The sequence below is a fragment of the Thermobia domestica genome, chromosome 13 (genome assembly GCF_964235325.1).
Source record: "Thermobia domestica chromosome 13, izTheDome1.hap1.1, whole genome shotgun sequence".
NCBI lineage: Eukaryota > Metazoa > Arthropoda > Insecta > Zygentoma > Lepismatidae > Thermobia > Thermobia domestica.
In genome coordinates this window covers 146,832,762-146,838,974 of record NC_137466.1, presented here as the reverse complement: position 1 = coordinate 146,838,974, position 6,213 = coordinate 146,832,762, and positions in this window count along the sequence as shown.

Sequence of the window (6,213 nt, the reverse complement as noted above, 5' to 3'; positions counted from 1 at the left end):
GCGTCTCCCTATCTTTTCAGATCGGGTCTAGGTGAAAACCCCCACAGCCAAAACCTCCACACTCAAGAAATGTCAAAACGCCCACACGATCGGTCATAACTCCCACACAAATGGACAAATCTCCCAAATGCACGAACGGTCAAAACCCCCACAGCCAAAACCTCCACACTCAAGAAATGTCAAAACGCCCACACAATCGGTCATAACTCCCACACAAATGGACAAAACAGCCACACATAGCAATGGTCATAATCCCCACATAAATGGACAAAACTCCCACACAAATGGTCAAAACTTCCACATGCAAAAATTGTCACAACTGCCACACAAATGGACAAAACCCCCCACACAATCGGACAAATCCCCCACACTCTGAAATGATCGTAATTTCACGTCTTTGTTGCGGCTCTTTATGACGCCCACTTTAGTGTTTCTGTCATTAGAAAACAGTGCAAGAAGAATAGTTGCAACATCAGTTTAAGTGCAATAAAAAATGTTATTAAAAAGTACATGGGCAAGACATGCAACCAGGATCATTTCAGAGTGTGAGAGATTTGTCCGATTGTGTGGGGATTTTGTCCATTCGTGTGGCAGTTGTGACAATTTCTGCATGTGGGAGTTTTGTCCATTTATGTGGGGGTTTTGTCCATTTATGTGAGGATTGTGACCGTTGCTATGTGTGGGAGTTTTTGTCCATTTGTGTGAGAGTTATGACCGTTGGAGGTTATGACCGATTACCAGTGTGGGGGTTTTGGCTGTGGGAGTTATGACCGTTCGTGCATTTGGGAGATTTGTCCGTTTGTGTGGGAGTTATGACCGATTGTGTGGGCGTTTTGACATTTCTTGAGTGAGGGAGTTTTGGCTGCGGGAGTTTTGACCTGTTCCCTTCAGATCCATTTTTATCCCTGCTAAGCGTAGCTGAATGATAAGTGCGTGATATTTGGACTCGATTCTCATTTCTCAGCGCAATCATAGAATGTTTAGTTTCAAGAAACAAATTTAGAGGTAGTGAAATTATCTAAAAATCCAGAAATAACCAAACTAAGATCTGATACGTTATCAACGTATCGTCTAGTTAAACATGCTCCATCTGGCTTGCATATTAGCACCAGGTAGTTTCGATTTAGTATACAATATAACTAACACTTTTTCCAATACTTTATTGGCAGAAAATTTACGATCTACAGTAACATTAAATAAAAATACACTGTAGCCCATCTACATACAATTTTATCTCTCTTGTTTTGAGTAGTTCAAAATTATTATGCATTCTGTCCATTCATTTCAAAGTTTATGAAATGATATGGCTGTCATAAAAAAAAGGAAGAACTAACTTGTAGCTGGTTTATTAATTCTTCTCTTCATTTATCAACAAGAGATAATATTTCTAATGTACAGAGAAGCTGTACGAAAAGATAAGAACAATGAAACTTTAGCATACTGACTGGTATCCAAAAGCGTAAAGCGGTTGTTCTCTTGTTCCGTACTTGAATTAACTCTTCAAAAGTGCTGATAATATCAGTCAAACGCTTATAATTCTTATTACTCAACACTTTTATTTTTTAATTGCTAAACCAGTGTTGCAAGTACTTTTTGTTCTTTACCGTGGTACGAAAACGGAACCAATAAAAATGTTAAATAAGGTGTTCAATAAGGTGTGAGAAATGATGCTCCGAATCTGTATCTTTTCTTTCCATCAATATTGCTTTGTTGTTTTTCCAAGTGCATGTATGTAGAATGCAAAAGATTCATTTTGATTATCTTTTTATACGTACTTCTTTTTTCATCCATTTTGTAAACAATAGAACTAATGATTTGTGCCTAAGATTCATAAACAACATTAACACTAGCACATAATAAGCATCACATGTTACGCAAAATTGATTCGGGTAAGTTCATCAAAATACGTTTAACTTATTGCGATTATCTGCATTGTTTTCGTTTATATTCTACGGAATGTATTTGAGGTTACGGAGGACGGGACCTACTTTTTAAACTGGAATTCGAATCATTCCTCTCACTTGTATCCGAAACTTTGTAGAGCTCCCTCGTGGCTAAGCGGTTAGCGTACGCGCCTTTGGCGTGGGAGACCAGGGTTCGATTCCCGGTGGGAGCTCATGTGGTACGGGATTCCACGTTAATCAGTAGGTCCACGTCTCATATAGCCTCGCTGCTGAAAGTGACACTAAACTAAAATCAACTCAACCGAAAATTTGTAGTTCCTAAACCGAGCACTCATTCCTCGAGACTACGAAGGTAGATTGCCGGTGTGTCTGTTTCACTTGAGCGTTCTACCCGAAGGCGAATTTTAGCCCATATACCTAAAGTAAATACTGTAGTCACTTATGTAACATCAGAAAGGCGACCCTATATAAATTTTCTCAAGGTTTAGACCTATGTAAAACGCATTTTCCTTCGCATTTCAAAACGAATTTTAAAAATAATTATTTGTTTTTGAGATAAAATTGTATGCATTTCTGGACCAATTTCCTTTCAAACATCCCTTAACCTTTAAGCGCGGAAGGACGCAACTACTATTTGAAGCTCAGCCCCTAATGAAGCTAGATATCAATTTATTCCTGACGGATGAAGCTTGCCGCCGGAAGGGTAAAGTTTTTTTTACTTTTTGCATCAGGTTTTAAGGGACCATTCCTTCCGTTTGGGTTAGTCATCAAAATTGGCATGTGAAAAAATGAAGTATTCCACTACATGCTAATACTCTCCAAAAGTACTTGTTGCTTATATGGGGGAGTAGGGAAGGGGTAATGTTGACCAATTTTTGAATCAGTTTTTTGACGTAAGTTACATTTATTTTCTGGACGGTTCCATATAGTCTAAGAAAAGACATCTTTTCACTGAATTGACTCAGAAGCAAAATTCTTGTTTCTGTATGTTCTACGGACAATTGCGAAAAAAATTGTGTGCATATAACGTGGTACTATGATGGGGGAGGCGGGATGAATGTCAAATTCAATGAATTCTTCTTTTACGCATTATTTTTCTAGAATATTCCCAACATAAAAAAAAATCATTAGGCTTTTCTTTTCATTAAAACACAATAATTCTATTTTGTTTGATATATACATATACTCACAATAATTGCTTGTAGAAAGAAAAGTGTAACTTATTTCATTTCCGTCCATAATTTCTTGTCTAGAAGCTATGCTAAAAATAGAAAGCCAGCCAGTTTACTGGAGTTTAGTTCTTCTGCGAATAGGGCGGGGATTGTACAAATGTTACCTCGTTGGGATCAGTGCTTCATAAGCTTTCCAATGAGGTATGGGTCATTACCCTGTGATAATTAGGGGGATCACCAGGGATCCCAGCGTGAGAGTGTACGATTTCGCTCCAATCTCTGCCCGGTGTCTAAAGGTTTAATAATTTTCCTCAAAGTCAACATTTGGGAAAGCATTTTGTCGTACTCTAAAATAGTATATTTAATTTTAAAAGAAAATACTTAGATGCACAACGTACAGTGGCGAATTTGTTATTAACAACTTTGCTTCAGTGCGGCCAAGTTCTAAGAAGGTGGTCACGACCAACTTACAGAGTAATAAAAAATGCGTGTCGTATTGAAAAACAAAGATTACAGGAAAATAAAGCCAAGTTAGGGAGGTGACGGGCTAACAGAGATGGACAACTTTGCAGGTTTTACTGCATATAGACATATATATTCAATAAAAACGTTTTCTAGATAGAGTATAACATTAAAGACTAATTCATTCTGGGTCAAGGTTTCTCAACTTTTTCCACCAGCGTACCATCAAAGCATATTACTAATTAATACTACCATAAGTCATACGTACCACCAACAGCATCTCGCGTCCCACCAATGGTATGCGAACCACAGATTGAGAACCCCTGTTCTAAGTAACTTAGCTTAAGTTTATCGCTTAACTACTTCAGTTTTCTTTTAATATTACACATGTTAGTACGTATGCAAAAAGAAAATAAAAGTGTTAGAAAGAAAAATAATTTGCTAGAAAAGCACGTCTTCAACATATATACATGTTACATACAATATACAATCATTGTTATCACCTCGAGTTTAAATCAGTTGCACTTTTATAGACTTCTGGGTTCTTGGAATTGCCTGTGTTACGTAATAGAATTTATGTTGCAGTAACATTATTCTACAACTAAAGTCAATAATATAATATTTATGGCCTATTCGTCCTTCTAACCATTGACAAAGTTTCGATAAATAGCTCTTCATTTCTACAGGGTGTTTTGCGGTGCTTTAAACAAACTTTGAAAGAAGGTTGTTAGTGTAACAAAGGAAATTTATTTCGTGATTTCGTGCAAAATATTTAATCCCAATGTCAACAGTAGAAAGTTGTGTCGAGAACTGCTATTTAGCATCTCCTTAATTCTTTAGCTACATAAGTTGCAGCGAACTGGATAAATTCATTGAAAAGCTTCTTCACAGTCCAGAGATGAAGTTCTGACTTCTTCTAGGTACTATGTAAAAGCAACAAGACTAGATACTATGTAAAGATAACATAGCATCTAACTAAACTAACGTTGATAATGAACAATGTTTTCCATGGTCACATTCGAAGCTTCCATATACTCTATGAAAGCGATGTAATGCTAGAATTTTTGTAAGTATACGGTCTACCGTTTTCCGAAATGAAGCGAACCGTTCCTTCCTCTTTCTCAGATTATCGATTAATAGTGTTTTTATCCTTAATACTCCTTGTTTTTCTTCCATCTTTCCCTCTATGGCGTCATTAAGAAGAATTTTCTTCGCAAGATGTGTCCAATCCAATTTGTTTTTCTTTGATGAAATGCTGGTTAAAATCATCCTGTTCTCTTCTACCCGATTTAAAACATCTTCATTTGCTACTCTCTGTCCATTTTATCTTTTCCATCTTCCTCTGGTAATGCATTTCGAAGCTCTCTAAATATTCCTTCTTTAACTCTTATTATTTTCAAGTCTCCGAACTATACAATCCAGCACTTGACCATCGTTTTGTTTAGCCCTGTTAAATAGGAGTGATCTTTTCTTGCATACCTCTTTTGCAACACCAATTTTTGTCCTAACCTCTTTACTGCAGCAAGTGACCGTTGTAGATATTTGAGTGGCTCTCTGACACGGAGCTGACGGCTGATATCATGTTGGTCCCTCTTATTTATTTGTTTCTTCAGTTCTGTTTCTCTTTTAGCCAAAAGAAAAGAATTTCACTCTTCTGTCCCATTTACAGCCGTAACCATTCCCCTCTTACGCTATCCAACTTTGACCACATGCAGGGGAAAACGAAGGAAAAGGACGGGTGCATTTGCTTTGACGGCATTTCAGCGACAACCCCATCTGTTGCCAAAATAAGGAAACACTTTGAACTGCAAGGAGAAACTCTATCTTCGATTTGTCAAGGTCACTTGAGTCCCGCCTGCTCTTAACTTTACTCTTTTTCCCATGCATGGATTGGGATGAATCGATAATCCCTCCAAGTGATATCGATCTCTCTAAATATTTCTATAGTCCAGAAGGTATAACATCGTTGGCTTCCCGCGCTTGGACCTGCTCGTCACTGGGGGTGTGGTAAGAGGATAAACAATCGCCACCCACCATTCACCGCGCTCAGCGAACCACGAGTAACAAAGCTGGCCACTTCCCATAAACGTCACTAAAACTTTTCGTGGGAAGCCAACGACGTTATACCTTTCGTACTTTAGGAGTTTGGTCGAATTGACCCGATCAAGAACTTTCTGCTAGTCGATGAAGAACAAACATAACTCTTCCTTTACGTCAAGAAGTCTTTTTGATATCTTTCTCATCAACCCAATATCATCTCTGATACAAATTTACGTTTTCGGAATCCAAATTCATCTTTAGAAAAATAAACACACTGCTGAACAAAACTGCACTTATTTAGTAAAAACACATATACACGTGACGTTTTTGATCTTCTAGCCAAGATCCTCATCAGACGTACACTTGATCCTCATCAGAGTGTACGTTCGATGAGGATCTTGGCTAGGAAATCGAAACGTCACGTGTATATGGGTTTTTACTAAATAAGTGCACTCTTGTCCAGCAGAGTGTTTATTTTTCTGCTTTTATATGCAAGATATATGATTATGATTATGTGTCAAATTCATCTTCCTTTTACATCTCTCCTATCTCATTTTCCAGCTGCTTATTCTGTATACGCTCAATAATCTTTCTACTGGGAAATAAGGCTAATGGTTCTGTTATCACTGCATCTC